The 23,390-nt window shown below is 35.0% G+C and overlaps 1 protein-coding gene across 25 annotated transcripts in view; it reads right to left on the bottom strand.

Annotated features, from left to right (window-relative positions):
* ZBTB20 (zinc finger and BTB domain containing 20) overlaps positions 1–23,390 on the bottom strand; it is an 816,455-nt gene that overhangs the window by 457,220 nt on the left and 335,845 nt on the right. For 5 of the 25 annotated variants that reach the window (XM_059164028.1, XM_059164040.1, XM_059164022.1 and 2 more), the window contains one exon: positions 10,497–10,655. The exons of the other annotated variants lie outside the window; for them this stretch is intronic. The gene's annotated coding sequence lies outside the window, so the exon portion shown is untranslated. The remainder of the gene's footprint in view (positions 1–10,496; positions 10,656–23,390) is intronic. 25 annotated transcript variants of the gene reach the window in all.

The raw sequence follows: 23,390 nt of genomic DNA, 5'->3' as shown, positions 1-23,390 counted from the left end.
ATATTTTAAAATATATATTATATATATTATAAAATATATTATATTTTATATATTATAAAATATATTATATTTTATATATTATAAAATATATTATATTTTATATATTATAAAATATATTATATTTTATATATTATAAAATATATTATATTTTATATATATTATAAAATATATAATATATTTTATATATATTATAAAATATATATTAAAATATATATATTTATATATTTTTAAAAATTTTAACTAGCTCCCCTTAGCTCTATAGCTCCTAGTATGTTCTTTTTTTTTTTTTTTAAAGATTTTATTTATTTATTTATTTGACAGAGAGAGAGATCACAAGTAGGCAGAGAGGCAGGCAGAGAGAGAGAGAGGAGGAAGCAGGCTTCCTGCTGAGCAGAGATCCCGATGCGGGACTCGATCCCAGCACCCTGAGATCATGACCTGAGCCGAAGGCAGCGGCTTAACCCACTGAACCACCCAGGCGCTCTCCTAGTATGTTCTTAAGGAGTAACTACTTGACATATAACTCAAGGCACAGGTGTACCAGTGGCCAGGATCAGATGGGATTGGCCCATTTAGCTTTGCGAACTTTGTAATAAAACACTGAGTGCTGAAGAGATCAAATATGTAAGGATTTTTAAAAATCCTAATACAAAAGTACCTTAACTCTCTTAGCATTTTTTGTAATCTTGAAAACTAATAACCTGTACCGCTCCATAACAAATATATTGTGCCATAACAAATACAGGAGGATGAGTTTAGTGTGATAGTTTGCTATGGTGGGGAAATGGTTGAGATGAATGGGGCTTTAAAAAAAGAGTCAAGGACAGTTAGGAAGATATAAGATACACTTGAATAGTTTTTAAAAGGACAAGGACTCGTCTCTAGTATTTTAGTCATCATGTTCCCAGGACCTGAATTAATCAAAATCCCAGGTTATCAGTTACTTAGTATAAATTTTCCAATAAACACCCCTTGATTATGCACTTAGATCTTCAAATTGGGTAGATTTATACAGCTCCTTTGTACATAGGCAAATTACATACATTGAAAAAAGTAAAGGTAATATGTTTTTCTTTGAAGCTGTTCAGTGAATTCAAAAAATCCATAATGAAGAAAATCAGACTTTAAATTCTGGATAAAAATGTCCTACATTAATGACTGTCATGATGCATCTTGGTTATAGATTACTGTATTTTTTATTTTTTATTTTTTTTTTTTTTAAAGATTTTATTTATTCATCAGAGAGAGAGAGAGGGAGAGCGAGCGAGCACAGGCAGACAGAGTGGCAGGCAGAGGCAGAGGGAGAAGCAGGCTCCCTGCCGAGCAAGGAGCCCGATGTGGGACTCGATCCCAGGACGCTGGGATCATGACCTGAGCCGAAGGCAGCGGCTTAACCAACTGAGCCACCCAGGCGCCCCTAGATTACTGTATTTTTTAAATAAAATTGGATCTCCATCAAGTATATAGATAGATCAGTCTTCCCATAGGGAACTTCAAGATTACCTAATCCAATGCCTCATTTTACAGATGAAGAAACAATATGTGTTTTAATAAAGCCTATTTGAAGATTTGTAGTGAGAAAAAAATGGCTGTTACTTGAAGAGAAAAGCAGATAAAGCTTAATAGGAGAAGGTTAATGAAGGAGAGGAAAAAGAAAGGAGAAGGGCTTTTTCATGGAGTAGGGCAATAAGCAGAGATTCATTCTCTAATATGCATCCAGGTCTTTGTCGGAGACTGGCTTATATATTACAAAGAGGGTAGCATCCATTAAAAAAAAAAAGAATTGTTTAGATTATTAACATATAAATAGTTTAGACAGGTATACCTCTCAAAATTACATGACTCCTCAAAAATAAGCATGTTCTATATCTGTAACACGATAACCCTTGACTCCTTTTTATTATATACCACAACTTACTTCCCCAGTGCATGCAAATTGAAAGGAAACACAATGACCATGTTCAAAATCTATTTAAAAAAAAAAGATTATCCCATAAAAACAGAGAAATGTGAATACATTTTAGTGTTGTACAAAGATGAATTTTAATTTGGAAACTTGCTACTGAGGAGTATATAAACTTGTTTAAAGTGCAAACTCTGGAATCAGACTTCCTGGGACTGAATTTTGGCTTTCTCACCTACTTGGCCTTGAGCAAGGAGCAAGTTTATTCCTCTGTGCCTCAGTTTTCTCACCGGTAAAATCTGGATAACAATAGCAACTATTTAAAAGAGCTGTAGTGAGATTGGAATCCTAGATCTTTACATATACATGAACAGTAACTGGCACATACTAATTCCTCAATAAATATCTCTTACTACTATGTATACAAGGCTGTTCAACATTTTCAGGGGGTAAGGGTATTCTCATTAATGAGACTTGTTAAGTATTCTGTGTTTCAGTGTGTTGCCTTCCTTAATTTATGCCAATATTCTATCTCAGTATGAATAATGAAATAGTATGAGGAAAGCCTCAGTTTAGTTTGCTCTAGATGTGTTTGAGACAGGGATTATCATCCTTTTGAAAGGAATAAGCTAAAAGGCTGCATTTGGTTCTGGCTTAAAGTAACTGAGAAGTGATTCTTAAAAGGCAAAGGAGAAAATGAGGGAGCAGGGGCAGCTTAGCAGGCTGCATATATCTTCTGATGTTGTGGGAACATGAGAGAACACTCTCAGAAAAAAGGGAAGGTGCTAACTCTCTGATAAGCCAATGCCCCACTTTTATGCCTCATAGTATCTTATGCATGTCTCAAAGCAATTAACCTCTACTATGTAATTATCTGTTTGCATTTTTATCTTCGATTATATAGTGATCTACTTGAGGACAAAAATTGTTCCATTTAATTTTGTTCAATAGTTGCTTAGTAAAATATCCACTGAATGAATAACTTAACTAGTTAATTAACTAGTTAATACTATAACAGGAGAGCTAAGGCTCTCACAGGTACTCCTACTCAATGGAGGAAGGGTTGAGGTAGAAGTGACTGGCCATTATGGATTCCTGACCTCTGTGCTAGAGACAAATGCTCTCAGTAAGCATAAAATACATATGAAGTTTAAACTTCTATAAGTTTTGTAAGATTTTTTAATGATAACTTTCTTCTTTAAAAATTTCACAAATATTTGAGAATCTACTATGTAGCACCTTACAAGGCATAGGAACTTGCAGTACAAATACAATTTGACTGTCAAGCCATGGCAAATGTCTGAAAATAAATTCAGGAGAAGAGTCCTAGATAATGTGTTGTGGTAGATCAAAGAATTAGTAACTATTTATAGCTAGAAAAATCAAGATAATTTTAGTATGGGGGCTATATTTGAGCTCAATCTTATCATAATAATTAATCTAAACTTGTGAAAATAGAACATTACCCCCTTACTCTGGAAACTGAATGAGGCACAGATACATGTGAAAGTATCTGCAAATGAATGATACAAACATTAAAAGCATTCCAAACTCAAAGTATCAATGTATATGGAAAGCTGGCTATTAGTTGATATATATGTCTCTGTAATGGCAATCAGCCCAGTAAATGAAATAGTAATAATGCCCCTTAGAAAATTCATCCATTAATGAATACATCCATTCATTCTTTCAACCTAATATGAGGACCTACTGCATATCAAATTTTGAACTATGCTGAGTACACTGGATATCATGGTGGTTAAGACAGAATAGGCTCTCTGCCCAAGCAGTACATTCAGACAATAAATTAATAATTACGATATGATACAGTCGATATTAGGCAAAGAACTGGATATTACAGGAAAACATACTGTAAACTATTTAGATTTTAACTCATTCCAGAAATATGGCAGAACTTTATTTGGGCAAATATAAAGTGCTAGTGGTTTTTATTGACCTTGGATTTCATCTGATTTGGTGTTGCTTATCTACAGAGTAGACTGCCATATGTGGGTCTTAAACACTATTTGCTATTAAAAATCTCATACTTTGAACACCTATCTAATTATGGATACATCAAGCAAAAATACATCTCTTCAAGACTAAGCATGGCAGCATTTTCCCTACCTTGGTGTTTATTTTTCCCTTAAGGTACATCTTTCATTACAAATGACAGCAAACCTCAAGAAGATGATGGTGACAATGTATGAAACAGAAAAAAAATACGCTCTCTTTTGTGAGATTATATCGATAGGCCTAAGAAAAGTAACATCTTGTTTGGACTGTTAAGTTGAACAAACACAACACAGGAGTCAGAGGAAGCAATTATAGGCAATACTAATTCTTACTACATAAACCTCATCAAAGATGTGAGTTGGTCTCTTTGTTTGTGATTCTTCTTCAAATCCAAGTTATAACCTATACCTTTTAACAAAAATTTCCCCTCAAATTATCATCCATACAATGGGTCTGTATTAGGAATCAAAACTCAAGATTTATCAAAGTAGACAACATGTGGTCCTTTTTCATTTCAACCTTAGAGAGGAAGAAAACTGCCTTTTTTTTTTTTTTTTCATGAAAAAGTATACTTAACTAGACCTGCCATGGGTTGGGGGACTAATAGGGCAAAATACTAAATGATTGAATATGTAGGGCATTTATCTCACTGGATTTCATCTAGTTCAGCATCATGGCTTTGTAGTCTAAGCACTAGATGAAAAGTGTCAATAAGCTGGGCAAATAATGTTTTATGTGAATAGAATAGAAAAGAATGAATAGAAGTACAACACTTCACCATTGCACAGAATATAATTAAATATGATTATTTTTTAAAAAGGGAAGAACAACAACAGCCGGCCCTCTGCCCCATCATTGAAAGAAATGTAACCAGTTCAAGTGGTCTTAAATATGGTGAAAATGTCCATAGGATCTCATGGGATGAGGGAGCAAAAAAGTCTCACTCACATTTGTTGGGCTCAGGGTCGATGTGCTTTGTGGCTGTCATTTAACTGCTCTGTATTTAAATTTTCTGATCAATCCTATACATTATGTATTCATGTTTGTATTTTAGAAGTTCATAATTTTTTAGATTAACTTGTGGAGCTATTGTAAAGGACGAACAAATCATGCTGCAAGAATGAGAATGTGAATAAATGCCAATTCTTCCCCAGATGGAAGATGGAATATGCTTACTCTCTTCTAAGAAAATGAAAGATAGGATCAGAAGTGTATTAGTCCCTTCCTTTAAGGATCATCTACTAATTAAATACATTGACACTGATTGTCACAATAACAATTACTGAGCAATAACCATGTAAGGCACTACTGCAATCATTTCACATATATCATCTCATTTCATGATCACAACAACACTATATTACAGATAAGGAAACTGAGGCAAAGAGAAGTTAAGCAATTTGCTGATGATCAACAGGCTAGTTATGAAGTGGAATTAGGAAACAAAGCAGACATTCCAGAGTCCTTACAATATTAGAATATTCAGACCCAAAGAGTTGAAAGGGGTCTAATTAATACTTTGGGAACATAATTGAACTTCTCAGGGCTTTAGGTCCTTCATCTACAATAGGGGTGGATGCATGTTTTCTATAAAGAGCCAGAGCATAAATATTTTAGACTCTGTGGGTCAAGAGGCAAAATTAGGAATGTTCTATTATATTGGTACTTATATAACAAGTAAGAAAGCAAATCACATTATATTTTTAAAATAAAATTATTTCATTTAAAAATCACATTGTTATTTTAACAAAATTTAAAATATAATAATAAAGTACATACATATTTTTTGCCATTCAGGTCTACTAGTGATAATAGAATTGTTTTTCAAAGGATATCATTTTGCATAATCAGGGTTCAAAAACAGTGTCCCCAGCAGAAGATCACTTGCAAATGTTCATTTGCAAAAACCATTCCTACCTCATAGGCCATACACAAACAAGCAACAAACTGGATTTGGCTCATGGGCCCCAGCTTACCAACTCCTGGTCTAGAAAACAAAGTCACCATACTGTATTTCTCCAAACTCTTCCAAGTTCAAGATTTTACAATACTGTCTTACTTTAAGGGCATCATAATTTTGACTTTCAGTGCCTTCAGTACATTTCTGATAAAATGTAAAATCTATAAATCCTATCTATACTTTATATGTTCTGGTAATTAATTGGATAGATGAATGCAACTGTAGCATCAATACTTGTATCTGCCTTACAGATTATTATTGTCTTAATTTTATCAGGATAATTTAGATTTCACTGCATTTTCACAGCCCCTGTCATTACAGAAAAATAAGTTTTCTGTTGAAAAGGCTTTTGAGTGGTATGTTAGAGGCAGAGAGAAATTCAGCTTAGCCTTACAGAGAAATAAGAAAAGAGTAAATACAACATACAGATAGTTTCCCTACTGCAGGGAATCTCCATATGTTTTAATTCTGTGTTTCTATACTAATATTTGGTATCTTAAGCTAATAATCTAAATTCATACTTCAAATGAATTGGTGTTGGATTTGTGAACTGTGGTTGTTATATTGTTTTATTATTATGTTGTTGTTTTGGTATTGCTATTACTATTATTATTGAAATTCCTTAGGCTAGTCACATGAACTTCCCAAGAAGCTTCTAGGCTCCTTGTCAGTTTTCATAGAAGGTAGTATAAACAGATGGCCTCCAGCATACACAGAATCTTTTCAACACAAACCAAAAGAAGTAAATTTCTTGCCCTTACTTAAAGCAAAAATATCAAGAACTTATTTTCACACGTTCATTTAGTCTCAACTGCATATTTAAAAAATTAAAAAGAAGGCACTTGGGTGGCTCAGTCTATTAAGCCTCTGCCTTTGGCTAAGGTCATGATCCCAGGGTCCTGGAATGGAGCCCCAGGTCAGGCACCCTGTTTAGCGGGGACCCTGATTTTCCCTCTTCCTCTGCCTCCCTGTTCCTGCTCTCTCTCTCTATCTCAAATAAATAAATAAAATCTTTAAAAAAATTAAAAAGTCTATTTACAATACTTGAGGTCAAATGTCACATAATTTGTTAATCATTGAAGGTGTAACTGAGCACTTCTGTAATAATCAAAATAACAGAAAATTAACAATTCTGGAAGACTTACTACAAACTTATATTTGAAGTAAGTTTCTGGTGTCTGGTTCCTGACTGAGTTGAAAATCTAAAAAATGGTGCTATTATGCAAATTTTTTGATGGTCCTAAATAAGGTTGGTCCTGCCAAAGCTGCTAAGTGTTCAAAAGCTTCACTTACTTTAAATTGTATTTTGTATTTTCCCTAAATACTACAGTTTATTTTCCTAATGAATCAACAAATCAATTAATGCTATTTTGTATATACTTCCTAATGGCTCTTCCAAGGCAACATTTTTAATTTTGAGAGGGGCTTTTTTAATATAAAAAACTTTTATTTGAAATTAGTGAAAACAATCCCTCCTCCCATAAACATACAAAAGATAAAGTTTTAAAAAATTATGAACAATTCCACCACTTAAAAATAAATTTTAACAAGAAGCAGAAGAATCTCGCTCTGTACCTTCAATCCTTCTCAGTCACCACTTAAGATAACCAGTTTGGAGTAAGTTCTTCCTGTATCTTTCAGACAGTTGTATTTCACTCTGCATCAAGGCTGATAAGAAAATTACCTATATTAACCTGCAACTTCCTATTTAAACTTAAAATACATTATGCAAATCTCTTTAGAGCAGTATATATGGATCTATTTTATGCTTTATAATAGTTTGATATAGTTTAATATAACAATGTTTTCTGTATTTATCTTTTGACAGAAATCAAGTATGCTTTGAAAGTTTGCTATTATGAATAAAGCTGCAATGAAAACTGTTATGTATGTGCAAGTATTTCTTAAGGAAAGATTATTACAAGTGGGTTACTGGGCCTTAAGACATATTCCTTTGAGAAACTTTTTTTTTGACAGTGGATTCTTTAAACATTTAAAACACCAAGCAATTTTGTTAATAAAATAATGACCGTGATTTAGTACCTAACATTCTAGGCAGTATGACATGCCCTTTAAGTGCATCAATACATTTCAGTATGTGAAGTTTATTACATACAGAAATTCTACTAGTTGAATTCTGAAGGACCTTAATTGTCACACTTTGGACTTGGATTGCTCCTCTACAAGCAATGAGGAGTCTGAAGATTTCTGAGTAAAAGATTGGCCCATTTTCTTCACTCAGAATTGATCACTTCTAGGAAGGAAAAAGAGGAAAGAGACCCCTCTGGCTGGAGGAGACATATTAAATAATATCTGGTGAGCCTGGGACTAGAAAATAAAGACCAACCTTTGCAAAGGGCTAACATGAAAAAGGCTTAACACAGATCCAACTTCTTCTGTATTGAAATCTAAAACAAAACGGAAGCCTTAGCAGGAAAAAGAATATCCCTTCAAGTATTATCTGTCAGATAGACAATGGGACGTTGCTTAGAGCAAGAGAAGATTCAGAACATGCTTTCTCATCCTGCCTGTTGTTTCCAATGGACCCCAGATGGTCACTATTAAATTGAAGAAGGTGGGGATGAGGAGAGCACAGGGTCTGTTTAAAAATAAACAGAGCTTTCAGGCTTAAAAACTATGCTTTCTTGAGAGTTTCTGTTGTGATTACTCACATACAGAAGTTACCTGAAACAAAGGACCAGACCAACTACGTTTTTGAAGAAACTGTATTGCCAAATAAAAATAAGGAAAAATAAAGAAATAAGGGGAAAAAAAGAGATATAGCATAACTGGAGCAGGCTTCTTCTAGCAGGGTGGTGATGCTCACCAGAGGTGGGGAGAAAAATTAAGATCTTTTACTAAATCAAGATCTCTTACTAATTTTAAGATACCTGGTGGGCCATCTAATTGAAGACAGTAAGTAAAAGACAGTAAGTTGCTTTTATATCTGGAGCCCAGGTGATAGGTTAAGGTCAGATTTAAGATAAATATCTGATATCATCACCATATAAAGAGTATTTAAAGCTACTAAACTGGATGAGTTCATCTGGGTGTATAATAGAGAAGAGGAGATCTAACACAAGAGATTGACAAATCAGTAAGGTAGGAGGGAAGTCAGAGAGTGTGAAGACATAGAAGCCAAGGGTAGATATTATTACACACACACACACACACACACACACACACACACACACACAACCTGCTCACAAAAGTATTAGATCATTTTGAAATGCTTCTGACAGGTTGAATAAGATGAGAATAGGTCTCTATATCAGGGTACAGGCAATGTCCTCCAGCAAGAAATAAGAAGCAAATTAGTTAATTATGCTACATGATGTTATAAAGTAAATATTTGTTAAGAACAATAAAAATGTTGCCTTTCTTGTCATCATTGGTAGCTAGATGTAAGTCCTGGAAAGACACAATGCTAGTTTTTAATTTTTAACCTAGAGAGAATTTTATGGACAAGGAGATAACTTGGAGAGGGGAAATACCTTGCCCCAGCAACTAAACCACAAAGTGGCAGAACTGGAGATATGATGCAGGTCTTCTAATTCCCAGAACAGGGCTCTTCTCTCTAAAAGATAATGTGTGCTCTTTAACATAAATATGTTTTCATTTTTCCAAAATGTTATTTTAAAGTAGAGACTAAGACCCATTCAACACCTGATATGCTGATCTCGAAGAATTTTATTTCAGGAACCACATTCTCAAATATAATTTGCCTCAACATCAGAAGTACAAACAGAACTGTAATTTGCTTTTTTTCCCCCCAGATTGCCCTTTCCTGTTGTATCACATATTATTCACCTAACGGCCAAGATATAGCAAACATTTAAAAAAATGTACTGAATGAGTATAGTAATTTTCTGATACCTTATAGTTAGCATTTATGTGGGTACATACATTATTTTAAGATATGTTAGAATTTAGATGTAAAGAGACAATTTTTTTAGATCTTCAAGAAAAAAATTTCTGAAAAATTAAATGAATGCACTATCATAGGGAAAAATAGCAATTCTGAGAAGAGTAGGGGAAAAGTAACAGTATCAGAAATCTAAAAATAATAGACCTCACTTTCCTGTGAGAAAAAAGTACACAGGAATAGAATATCTCTAAAAATAGGAGTCAGGAAGGATTATGGCTCCAGAATCACATTATCATCTATAGCTTTAAAATATGTAGTCAAAATAAAAAAGTATTTCCACTCCACATCTATTACAATGACTAAGATAATAAAATGACTAAGATAATAAAAATACTGATAATACCAAGTGTTGTCAAGGTTGTGGAGCAACTGGAACTTTTATCCATTTCTGATGGGAATATAAAACAATATAGCCACTTAGTAAAACAGTCTGGCAGTTTCCTACAAAATATACATACATCATCTGAACTAACAAACTGACTCCTGGGTATTTACCTTAGAGAGTGAAAATCCATATTTGCATAAAATCCTGTACACAAATGTTTATAGCAATTCTATAATAATTGCCCTCCAATGAAAAAAAACCAAACAAACAACTAAATGTTTTTCAGTGGGTGAATGGATAAGCAGTCTGGTACAACCATACAAGGGAATGCTACTCATCAATAAAAAGAAACAAATCGGGGCACCTGGGTGGCTCAGTGGGTTAAGCCGCTGCCTTCGGCTCGGGTCATGATCTCAGGGTCCTGGGATTGAGTCCCGTATCGGGCTCTCTGCTCAGCAGGGAGCCTGCTTCCCTCTCTCTCTCTCTCTCTCTGCCTGCCTCTCCGTCTGCTTGTGATTTCTCTCTGTCAAATAAATAATAAAAAATAAAATCTTAAAAAAAAAAGAAACAAATCATTAATACATGCAACAATATGGATGAATCTTAAATGCAATATGCTGAGTGAAAGAATCCAGTCTCAAAAGGTTACATGCTATATGACTCCATTCATGTCAATGACAGTTCTCAGAAACACAAAACTATAGTGGATAAAAAAGGGATCACTGGTTGCAGGAGTTGATGGTTGGGGGAGAGATTACAAGAATAAAGAAGTTCTTTGGAGTAATGCAACAGCTCTATATCCTGACAGTGGTGGCAGCTATAACATTTACACATGTAAATTTATACATGTAATAAAATTCATAGAATTGTAAAGCAAGAAATTTATAAAAATTAACAAAAATGTTCAACATTTTCAGGAGAAAACAAAAGGAAGCAACTGGCTTACATACTGGATTACTGGAAAATAAGGAATATTTAAAAAATACAGACTTATACAAAGCCATGGCTTATCCTACCAAGAAAATAATTTGGTAAGAGATAGTATTGCTAGTGAAAAAGAAACCTGCAGCTCTCCCTCTCCCATCAGTTAACAAAAATGGGAATTCCAGTATAGCTATAAGCATTTAATAATAATCCTACTTATTTAGAATTTAGTCTCTGTAGTTTATTAGTCATTACTGCTTATGAATCAAGGATACTATCAGCACTTGACTATCATACATATGACAGCCCTCAATAGCAAAGTAAACACTATTACTTAAACTAATAAAGTATTATATTTCATAAACCCTAATGAATCTGTGAATAGACTACTCATTTTAAAAAAATGTTTTATTTATTTAGTTGAGAGAAAGAGGGAGAGAGAGAGCATGAGAAGGGGGAGAGTCAAAAAGAGAAGCAGACCCCCAGCTGAGCAGGGAGACCAAAGTGGGGCTCAATCCTGTCCTGAGCTCAAGGCGGACGCTTAACTGACTGAGCCACCCAGGTGCCCCGGACTACTCATTTCAATTGTGTCTCTGAATCCGGTAACTACAATCCATTTTTACTGAAATATCATGAAAGTTTTAAAATATACATTCCTTTGTTTGTTTGTTTGTTTGTTTTTATTCCTTTTATTTTATTTAGTGGTAACATATATAACATAAAATTTACCATTTTAACCATTTTTAGGTATACAGTTCAGTGGCACTAAGTACATCCACATTGTGCAAACATCACCACCATCCATCCCCAGAATGTTTTAATCTCTCAAAATGAGACTCTGTTCCCATTAAATAGTAACTCCCCACTCTTCTCTCCTTCCAGTCCCTGGTGACTACTTTCTTTGTGTATGAATTTGACTATTCCAGGTACTTCATATAAATGGAATCATCCAGTATGGGCCTTTTTGTGTCTGGCTTATTTCACTCAGCATAATGTCTTCAAGGTTTATCCATGTGGTAGCATGCGTCAGAATGTCATTCATTTTTAAGGTTGAATATTCTGTACAATATTCTGTTGTACTATTCTGTTGTATTTATATGCCACATTGTGCTTATCCATTCACCTGCCAATGGTCACTTGAGTTGTTTCCACCTTGTGAAGATCAAATGTACATCCCTTTGACATTGCAGTCAGCCATCATTTCTCCCCCATAAAACAGACTCAAGGCATATTCTGATAGCCTTAGCAATGCAAGGCATTTCATTTACAATAGTCAGTTTTAAAGAGAACTTTGAAAATTTGGTCAGCTATGCTTAGTTTCTAAATAATTATTGTGGTAATAGCAATTCTATGTTATCAAATATTTGTTCAAGTTTGGTCATTAGCTTAATGTTTGTGTGATATGCATGTCTGTAAGATGTATACAGCTGTATTATGCATAATGTTAAAGCTTATTATTGTCTGGCTAGGAAGGTGGTCATTATCTAGAAAAATGATTTTCTAGAGTGAAGCAGCAGGTTAAACCAAACCTGAATTGGAAAATTTTGAGATGAAATAAGAGTTTCGTCCTTTTAAGGTTGTAACTTGCTGCGAAACTTCACCTTTGACAAATGAAAACAGAATATCTGGGATGGGGCCAATGCATTGTTTTTCTTTTGTGTTTCATTTTTTGCTGTTTTTTGTGTGTGCATTTTTTGTTGTTGTTTTTACTTTATAGATGATTTTAATATGCAGCCAGGATTAGGAATCTCTGAGCTAAAGAAAGAGATTCCAAGTTAGGAAGAGCTAAGAGTAATCAAGTAAAAGCACCTGTAAAAAGTAGTTGGGGCCTGGAGCATCAAAATGAAGGGAAGAGAAATTCAGAATTGTAAATGGCAGAAGAATCACTCAAACAGGGAGAAATTAAGTAGCCTCTTAGGTAAAAACAGAGGAGTAGGAGTGGTGTCAATTATAATAATAATTAACACCTAGGTTCTAAAGAGCTCCAGGACCTAACCTAGAAATTAAGCCATGAAAATGGTCTGAGGAAGTCAGAAGGTGAGAACAAGATAAATAGGTAAATATTTAGAAGAACAGGAGATTATAGAGTTTTGGAAATATCAACTTTCTTGATTGTATGTAGTTTTTATTCCATGTAAATGTTTATAGTAACCGAACTTTATAGGTGTCACATGAAGTCATTTATCATCTAAATACACATTACATTTCTAATCAAAAACATAGTTGGAATATATCCATCGACCTAGCTAACTTCTTCGGGCTTCTCATAGGTGAAGATCAGAGACCTGTTTGTGCTACACTAATCCATTACCAGTAACTAGAAAAGGAGTCATCTCTCTCACAACCTTCTTCCCCCAATTATTCCACCAGAGCTGAAGGACTACTTGAGTATTAAGAATGACCAGAACATTACACCACAACAGCAGTCTATTAAAAACTCTCAGCAACAATATTATGTCACTCAAACTTGAGGTGAAATCTCTTCATTATAGGAGGTACCAATATTAAAATTAACATTGATCGAAAGCACAAAACCAAAATGACAAATAAGGAAGGATAGCCCAAGAGCACTTTTCCTTTTCTTGTGTGTGTTTGTTTGTGTGTGTGTATGTGTGTGTGTGTGTGTGTGAGAGAGAGAGAGAGAGAGAGAGGCATTTTGGAAAATGCAAAGAATGGAAAAGAAATGAATAATGACCTCTCAGAAATGAACACTAACATATGTTTTATGTCTTGACTTTTTTTCCACTTAAACATTATATAAGCATCTCTTAGCTCTTTAAAATCTCTTCATAAACACTATGTTTTTCTAATCACACCTCTATCATCTGACATCTTTCTAGCTAGAGTTACTGTTCTCACCAGACTATTGGGGCACAGGGAGGAGTCATATAACAGATAAGAATTCATATTCTTTGTGTAAATCCCCTAAACTGGAAGCATAGGGTAGAGAAGGGGACCTACACCTTGAGGCAAGCTTTCCATGACCAGCTACTCATTGACTTCTTCAGCTCCCTAAGGTTACGAGCAATAAATATAATTGTGAGCATATTCTAGAGATCTCCTCACACCTGTAAATGGTTTACTCTGAGTCAGCACTCTCTAAATGGAAGGAGAAGACAGCTGGCTGGCTGGACGTGCCAAGTAGAGCCAGCCCACCCAGGGTAGAACCCATGAGGGACCGGGAAAGATTTGTGAAAATGTAAAGAAATAGCTGGAGTGTCAAAATACATTTTATTTTACTTTTTCATGCTTCCTAATCTCCTAGCCAATCACCTTCTTCCACTCTCCACACACTCTCATTTTCATTTGGGAGGAGGGACCCTCTCTCTTTGTCTAGCTATCTGCCTGTCTCTCTCTCTCTCTTTCCCCCTCCCTTCATTCCTCTCTCCCTCTTTCTCTCCATTCCTCCCTCTCTCCTTTTTCATAAAGCCTCTGTCATAACTGGCTACAACATGAAGTAAAGTATGCCTGTGTATCACTACTCATGGTTATCATATTACAACTTTCCTTGTTTTAAATTAAGCTCACGGTGCGTCTGTTCTCTATCTGTAAAAGGTCAGACATTGTCAGGACTTTTCTGTGATGGGATGTAGAATGTACTGACTTGGGGAGCCTGGGGAGCCTAGTGGGTTAAGCCTCTGCCTTCAGCTCAGGTCATGATCCCAGGGTCCTGGGATTGAGCCCCTGCACAGGCTCTCTGCTCAGCAGGGGCCCTGCTTCCCTCTCTCTCTCTGCCTACTTGTGATCTCTCTCTCTCTGTCAAATAAATAAATAAAATTAAAAAAAAAAAAAGAAGAAGAAAGAATGTACTAACTCTGGGAAACATGGTCTCTCAGACTGTACAGTCCTCTCCTGCCTTGTTCCAGTTCAGATATACTGCCTAACTCATATGCTCAGGCCTATTTAAGTACATTCTAAATGGGGCCTTTGGTGCATATCTTCAAGCTAAGGCATCAGGGTCTGCCCCTCTGATTACTTAAAACTCCTGTGAAGGGACAACTGGGTGGCTCAATTTGTTAAACCGCTGCCTTTGGCTCAGGTCATGATCCCAGGGTGCTGGGAATCGAGTCCCACATCAGGCTCCTGGCTCATCGGGGAGCCTGCTTCTCTCTCTGTCTCTGCCTGCCACTCGGCCTGGTTGTGCTCTCTCTCTCTGACAAATAAATGAGTAAAATCCTAAAAACAAAACAAACTTGTGAAGTTTCTGTTGGGAATATAGTCCTGAAACCTTAGCTTGCAGAAGTATTTTTTCTTTTCTCTCCTTATTCTTTTCTTCCTTCCTTCCTTCTTTCCTTCACCCCTCCCTCCCTCCGTCCCTCCTCTCTCTCTCGCTGATTTTCCAAGAAACAAAAGGTAGCAATTTAAAAAATAATTTTATATATTCATTTTCAAACTTATAGATATTCACTATAACTAATGAAACAATAAAAGTGTTTAAAGAAAAAATTAATAATCTTCCATCAATCCTTTTTTATTCTTAACCCTGTGAGATGACCATTGTGACCATATATGGTCATAGAACATGCACAATAAACTTATTCATAAATATTTATTACCCTAAAAATTTGTTCTTTTCACTTAATAAACTATGATCATCCTCCCAGATCAATAGCAATAGATATAATTCATTCTTTTTCAAATGGCTGTATAATCTTCAATAATACCTGTCCATACCATATGGTATATATATAGTCAAATTAATAAATTCAATATCTTTTTCAAAAAAATTTTTATTAAAGTTTTACTAAATTTTCACACAAGATACTCAACTAACACTGAATATCTATCCAGTGCCAGTTTTAATAAATGAGAAAACTAGTAAATTACTCATGGTTCCTTACCTCAAGAAATTCACTCTCTAATAAGGAAAGATAAAACAGTAATTTTTCTTTTTAATTTACGAGAAACTGCTCAGAGAATTTACAGTAAAAAATGCCTTTAAAATAAACCTTTAGGGACACCTGGGTGGCTCAATGGGTTAAATATCTGCCTTTGGCTCAGGCATGATCCCAAGGTCCTGGTATTGAGTATCACATTGTGCTCCTTGCTCAGCAGGGAAGCCTACTTCTCCCTTTGCCTGCCACACACGACCCCCCTGCCACGCTTGTGCTCTCTTGCACTCTCTCTGACAAATAAATAAATAAACCTTTAAAAAGAATAACTAAAAAATAATAATTTTTTTAATAAAAAGAGTAACATATTACTGGCAATTCATTGTTAGTCATTTCTTCCAATGTATGAAGAGTGCTTAGCAGCAAAAGAGTACCTCCCTATATGGCAACTCAAAAAACAAACTAATTTCTAAGCAGGAAGACCTCAGATAAAGCACGTTACTCTGGAGACCTCAAAGTGATTTATAATTCTGCTAATACTTTTACTGTAATAGTACTACATGATATTTATGAACTTCCTTTATTCCATAGAGCTCTAAATACTTCATATATATCATTTGACTTCTTTGAATAATGTCTGCACAGATCGAGAAAAGTGTCCCCTACAGATAAGGAAAATGAACTTAAAGACAAAACTATTTGACAATGCCTGGATCAAGTCTCCAGATAGTCAGCCCCATGCTCTTCCCTTTCCATTACACTTGGGCCTCCCTCGTGGTAACTGCAATGATAATGTGGATAGTATGATGTAATCAATCAGAAAGTCTCATGAAGCATAAGAGAGTCAGTATTTATTAAAAAACAAGGGTTTTTCATGCAAACTATTTCTTTATCTGCTAAAAGCACTCATGAACAAAGCTGCACTGACAAGTTTTCTGGGTGAATCCAAGTTAACCTACAGAGCATTTAGGCTAGTCGGCCCCTCTCACTTTCCAGTGGTGCAAGAAGATCAGACAGACAGAGCATGAAATGTATAACCCGGGTTTTCAGGGGTTCCTGCCAGCTCTAGTCCAGAGAAGAAAACAGAATTCTGATAGTAACAACACCGGCACTGATAACAATGTTAGACATATATTGATTATTTAATAAAGTCCTATAAGATTCAAGTAAGTTAAACAAAGAATAGTTCAGTAAAATTGTAGCAAAGGTTAAGCAAATTTCATCTGGTCAAGTGCAATTGCAAACAAGTAAATGACTGTCAAGAATCTTAATCTTTGAGTCCTTATAACTATCATCATGAACAAACTTATTTTCCTATATCTTTGAGGACATTTTATCATAGGAAGTTTATAATTCTGAGAATCTGATACTAACCATTAGATTGAGTTCATTCTGTATTCAATTTCTCATGACCTCCAGAAAGAATGTCGGTTTAGCATGGCCTCTTCCCTTCTCCACTTGACCCAAAGAATAGTGCTTTCACATTGCCATTTGGGATACGTGAAGGAGTGCATTTAGAGCCAATGTGCTGCAACCTGAAGTGAACATCTCTTTGTACCTAATTCCCTGGAAATTTACTGTTTCAGAGTCACAAGTCTCCTGATTGCTTCTCACCAGTCTTGAAGAGATTAGATAAGCTTCCTTCCTCTTACAAAAGCTTCTCTTCATTTAAAAGTCCTTTGAGAACAAAACATTGAACCAGAATTGGATTTTTAACAAAGTATTATAAGACTGTTGAAAATATTTTTTTTTCTCCTGATGAGACCCTGCAGTTCAAAAGATGTATTAATGTACTTTCTGATTTAGGGCTACTAGCAACATACTGCAAAGTACAAGGATGGGCCAAAGAACAAAGTCCTTTCTGCAAAGTAGGAAAGATGGTTTTCATGGAGTTATTTTAAAAGACTTGAGTGGACCCTTTCACATAGGAAGACTTAGAAGTCAAACTCAAGAAACAGAGAGGATAAAGTAACAGCTGCAGAACCCTAACAGGTAAGCATCACTTCTAATTACCATAAATTTGTTATGTATATTGGTGCCATTCCATACTGACAATTGGTTTTAGAATGATTAAGTGTACTCTCTAGTAATAGAAACTGACCTTCTCAGAAATGAAGGTGTATACATGCAGTGCCACTAAAGTTGACACATAGAAGGAAATTCAGGATCATGTCTGAGTGGGAGCTGCCATTAAAAAAACTGTTTCCAATCTCTTCCTCCTCCCCTTTTTCCCCTTCCCGCCTACCCTCCTAACTTGTCCTCCCTCCCTCTCCCTCTCCCTCTCTCTCTCTCTTGCTTTTATCAAGAGTCCACTTCTCATGTAGTCCTCACTGGTCATTAGAAAACAATCTAACAGTTAATAAGTATGTTTGGATTTTCAGTTTTGCACTTTTCCTAGAAGAAGCTAACAATGAGCTCTTTCATTGACCTGTATCTCTAATCAGGCTTCTAAGTCTTCAAATACGTTAGTTTTGAGAAGGAAAATGTAAAACTTCTTCCTTCGTATTGGCCTCATAAATACAGTAATTTTACCTCTTTTACTTTTCAAAGGTATATTCAAGTATGATATAGGCTAGTAGTACCGTTATCTGTGATATGATTGGGGTCTTGGGCACAGACACAGAGTGAATCAAGATAACGTAGAGATGAAAGAGTAATGTCACAGATTTGATCTATCTTCCTAGTTCCTCATTTCTCAAAGAAAGAAACATAGATGGGGCATTATATTTATTTCCAGATAAGGTAATATAACTTAATTATAAAAACACCTTCTCAACACACTCTCTTACTTATTGGGAAGTCGATGAGAGCTACATTACAATTCTCCTTTGCCAGATAAGGATCTGAGTATGAGGACCATAGAAGACTAACCAACATCCATGAGAAGAGCAGACTTGGAGGTTGATGGAACAATGGAAACAACGCCTGGGATCAGAAAGATGTGTGTTAGAATTCTGGCTCAGGCTTTTACGAAGATATGTGGGACAATTTCATCTCATTGAACCCTGGTTTTATAAATTTTAAACCGAGGATTAGAACATTGATCTTGAGGTACTGTTGACAGAATTAAATGAGAAGAACTTTATGCAGAGAGGGCACCTGCTAAATCTTCCTTTTCTTCCTAACTTTTATTTCAAAAGTTTGGACTATTATAGAACTAATGACCTATGTGACCACATGAGCTAAGGCGATAACAAAATGCAATAGATAAAACACCAAGCAGCAGATAGTACAGAGTTTGAATCAGTTAGGCCTGGCATCAATACAAATTCACTTACTGGCTTTGCAATCTTGGATGTTACTTAATCTATCTGGAGCTCAGTATTCTCATTATAAAATGGAAACGATTCCTACTTTGCAGAGTGGTTGCTGAGTGTGGTAGCAAGGATTAAAGACAACTTTCACAAAGCATCTGGTACATTAAGTAAACAGATTGTGAGTAATACATATTGTTCAGATTTTTATTAATTAAAGCTTGTCTGTAGACTTATCTCCTGTACTTAATATTCTTTTTTCTACTCAAGACCTTGCAAGGTTTATGGTAGGGGTGTTGATCACTGATTAGCTGGTCTCGTGTTAATCTACCTCCTAAGAATTAGGGTTATAGTTCCAGCCCTGACATTAACTATTTAACTGTATGTCTGAAATAAGAATTCTAGGCCTGAAATTTGTTCATCTCTAAAACGAGGAGGCTGGAATAAATAATTCCTAAGTTTCCCTGTTGCTATAATATTTTATGATTCTAGTGTGTTTTTACTGAGTTATAGCAGATAGATCTTCATATCTTTAGAGTTTAACCTACTTCTCTATGGTTTAATTTTTATATTCCCTCTACTGTATTTCTTTTTCCTTTTTTCTTCTCTCTCTTTTTTTTTCTTTGACGAAAGGGGATAATTTCTATCATTTTGCAAACAAACCAATATCTCTTTTCTGACTTAGTGGTAATTCCATGATATTAATGCATCATACTTTAAATTAATCTGCATTGTTTTTAATCCTGAAATTCAGTAATAATGAAGAGAGTAATAATGAGGATAATGATGATTCATTTGGAGGCTTTCTGTGCCTCCAGGCCCCTGGTCATTGCACATGATAAAATACACCGCAATTAAAAATCAGATCAAGGTTTAATATGTTAAAAATACATCCTAGGAGTAAAACACATTTTTGGTATTCATTCCTACATTGAGCAATGAGCACTTAAAAATAAACAAAAATAAGAGATTCATTTACCAACAACATAATCTTAATAATTATTAACTAGAAAGGAAATAAAATTAACTTGACCTTATCTTAGAAGGTTGTTGGGAATCTGCTTTGGTTTATGTAGATGGGAAATATGTTGTGAACTATTAGACTTCAGTTTCAGAAATCCAAACCGCCCTCAAACTTAGAAGTGAACCTTTGGCAAAGATTTAAAGTAAATGTGTAGTTGCTCTGAGCTGGTATATATTATTTAACTTTGAATTATTTTCATCTTTTTCTATTCAATTAATATATATATATATATATATATATATATATATATATATATATATAATATTACACACACACACACATCTATTATGTGTTTTTCCAATGATTCAAAATAAAATCCAATTCATCACCCTGCTACTCCTCTGACATCACTTCCAATTAGTCCCCTCCTTTGTTTACTTTCCTCTAGCCACTCTGGAATCCTTTTATTTCCTTGAATACACAAAGCTTGTCTTTGCCTCAGAGCACTGTCCATGCTATTTTGGTCTGGAGCTTTCTCTTCCTACATGTTCCTATCCCCACCCCAAATTCTTCACTTGCCTGATTCTTCCTATCAACTTAAATTACACTTTCTATGATAATTCTTTCCTCACTACTCAGTGGATAGTATAATAGATTTTCCCCATGCATTACTGTCTTGCATATCTATTAGCTCTTTTCATGGACTATAATTTGTAATTTTGTAATTATTTGTTTACTTATTTAATGTCTGATTCCCTTAGGACACTGTAAGTTCCATGCGAGCCTGAAGGACCATTTCTATATTCCCCAGATTAACCATGGATGGGTAATGAATTAGTGATTCTACTGTGGTAAGTTTTGTAGAGTTTAGAAATGTTAGTTAAATATGGACTCTATTCCCAAAGAATTTATTATCTAGTAAAGAGATAAAGTCTGCACATAAATATCATTAAAAATATAGAAAGTAATTCAAGTCTCAAAAAAAGTGTAGACAAATGCTACATTAGTTTCACAGCCTATTGTGACAAATTACTAAAAACTTGTTGACTTAACAGAAATATATTCTCTCACAATTTTGAAGGATAGAAGTCCAAAATCAAATTGTCAGCAGAGCCAGTACAGGTAAAAAGTGGGTTTGGTAAGCAGGGGAGCATGGATTATTTCTGGGTGGGTCAAAGAGGGAAGGTTTCATGGAATTAATAGCATTTAAAATAGACCTGGAAGGATGGGTTAGATTTGCATATGGAAAAACAGAATAACGGAATTCCAGATGGCAGGAACAATATTAATAAGGGAGGCTGGTGGTGGTGGTGAGGAAATTTGGCCTGAGTGTTTGGTATATCAAACCATAAGAATAAGTCAGAAATTTGGTTAGAATTAGATTTTAGATGGTCATAAACACAGGCTAGAAATCGGTAATTAATCTAGAATTACTAAAGTTTTGTCTGAACAAAGTGATATAATCTTAGGACTCCTGCTTCAGGAAACCTAATGAGGCAGCAGTGTTTAGGATGAACTGGTCTCCCTTCCCCCTGTCTTCCTCAATTAGGAGATTATTGCAAGCAAGTGGACATGAAAACCTAAGACAAAGGTACCAAGGAAGGAGAATGAACAATACCTGGCCACTTATTGGACACCTGAGGGGCGGGGGGGAAAGCAAGAATGATATATTTTGAGTTGGGATCACCTGGACAATTGAGATGAAGAAAATTAGTATTGTCAAAAGGGGGATGATTAATTTTCACTAGGAGGATAAATTCAATTTTGATGTACTGACTTGGAAAAAAACAGTGTGATAGCTATTTGAAGATTTAAATAAGAACATTAGAAATACAAGACTGGAATTTGGGAGAGATATCAGGACTAGAGATATAAATGTGTGAGTTATCATTTGTGTAATAACTGAAGTCATACAACCTTGGAAAGCTGTGTCAGATGATGGGAAAGGTACATATATGGAGTGACACACCTATTCATATTCTATCTTTTACATTCACCTGTTCTATGACCTGGGGCAAACTGCTTAATCCCTCCACAAAGAGGGAGAAAATGATATTATCCCTGAGTTGGGATTATGTGAGTATTTAAAAGACCAATCTTCTTGATATATGCTTTCATATTTTGGTGGCACAATTCCCAGTAAGAAATATATTTATTTTGCAATCCATTATCTTAAAAATATGTAACACACTCTTTTTATGAATTTCTCCCTTTGATACTATTTCATTAAAAGCATATTGACTGTGATCCTTTAAACTGATTCCATGACCTATGAATGGTTCTCAACCCACACTTTGGAAAACACTGGCTCCAACTAGCAACCTATCCTCAGATCACACCATTACTATTCACTGTTCCCTCAACTTTCATTTTCATTAATTCCTCTAATTGGGCTACTGTTAAGTATCAGATAATTTTTTGATGGTCCAAAGGAAATGATAAATATTTGCTTACTCTGCTGTACCCATTCAACATAACTGTCTTTAACTGTATTTATTGCCCAAACAGATTATGAACTCCTTGATGACAGGAAGTATGCATTATTTACCCTGGTAAAAAGATTGTTTATAAGAGGCACAGAATAAGTTTTAATTTATTGTTAAAGAGAAAAAAGTTCTGAGGAGATAATCTTGTTGGGCACCTACATCCAAGTCCCGGCGCTGGCATCCTCATGCTTCAATTCTTCCTTCTCTATATGCTAAAGCTTCCATGGAATTTTTAAAGGCAGAACACCATCTCCTCTTCTGGGCACAAAGACATAACCACTAATATTTTGTACATAGAAACTTGACCTTCTTCACAGTGGGGATGGGAAGGTTGGGAGGGTATAAAATAAATTTGAGGAAGTAACTAAGATATATCCAGGAGTTAGCTCTGGGTAAAATAATAGAAAAGTTCCTACGCTGGTCTCCTCGGATTGCTAAATGACAGAATCCAATAAAGGCAACCTGAAATAAATTACTAGGGCAAGTAATTCATTTTAAATTATTAAAGTTTATTTCATTTTTTTTTCAGACACTAAAAACTTTTCTCTGACAGAAATGACCTCTGGCAACAGTGACATTCTGACACCATGCGTGATGCACACTCTTGGGAAGTCTGAATTCCATGTCACAATGGCTCTGTTCAGATTACTGGTTTTATCGTGCCTGTAAGCACAATTAAACTACTGAAGTTTTTAATGGTCTTCTGTCTACTTTGTAAATTGTCATAAAGAATATTAAGTCAACCAAATAAATTTGCTTCTGTGTAACTCATTACACAACAAGAGGCATGATATCAAA

This window comes from Mustela lutreola, chromosome 2 (genome assembly GCF_030435805.1).
Source record: "Mustela lutreola isolate mMusLut2 chromosome 2, mMusLut2.pri, whole genome shotgun sequence".
Taxonomy (NCBI): domain Eukaryota; kingdom Metazoa; phylum Chordata; class Mammalia; order Carnivora; family Mustelidae; genus Mustela; species Mustela lutreola.
The sequence above is the reverse complement of the archived record's forward strand: the minus strand, read 5'-3'. Positions and strand labels throughout refer to the sequence as shown.